We start from the raw sequence: 407 nt of genomic DNA on the forward strand, positions 1-407 counted from the left end.
TTGGTATTCCTTTGTTTTACCGTTCAGCTCAATTGATAAAACCAAACCCAACCTTATCATTTTAGGTTCGGGCAGTAAATTTGTATCTGTGTAAAACATATTTTTCTGTTTTTTATTTTTTTAACACATGGGGTCATTTTATGTTTTCTCTGTGTGTAGGAATACTAAAAAATACGAATGAACGTCTGTAATATGTGCATAGAAGTAGGCTGAGTACAAGCAAATTTCAGCGCATTTCCATTACCAGTCAGTAATGAAAAATTAAATATTTGCTCAAAAAAACATATTTATCTAACATTGTCTCAAGAAAAAACATTTTCGGTTAATATGAGACCCATGGTTTTTCCCGTCACGGTTATTGAGTGTGTAAAATGACGTAACTGAAATGTAATATTTTAGTAGTGGCA

This window comes from Micrasema longulum, unplaced genomic scaffold (genome assembly GCF_059751315.1).
Source record: "Micrasema longulum isolate JH-2025_06_02 unplaced genomic scaffold, ASM5975131v1 h1tg000191l, whole genome shotgun sequence".
NCBI lineage: Eukaryota > Metazoa > Arthropoda > Insecta > Trichoptera > Brachycentridae > Micrasema > Micrasema longulum.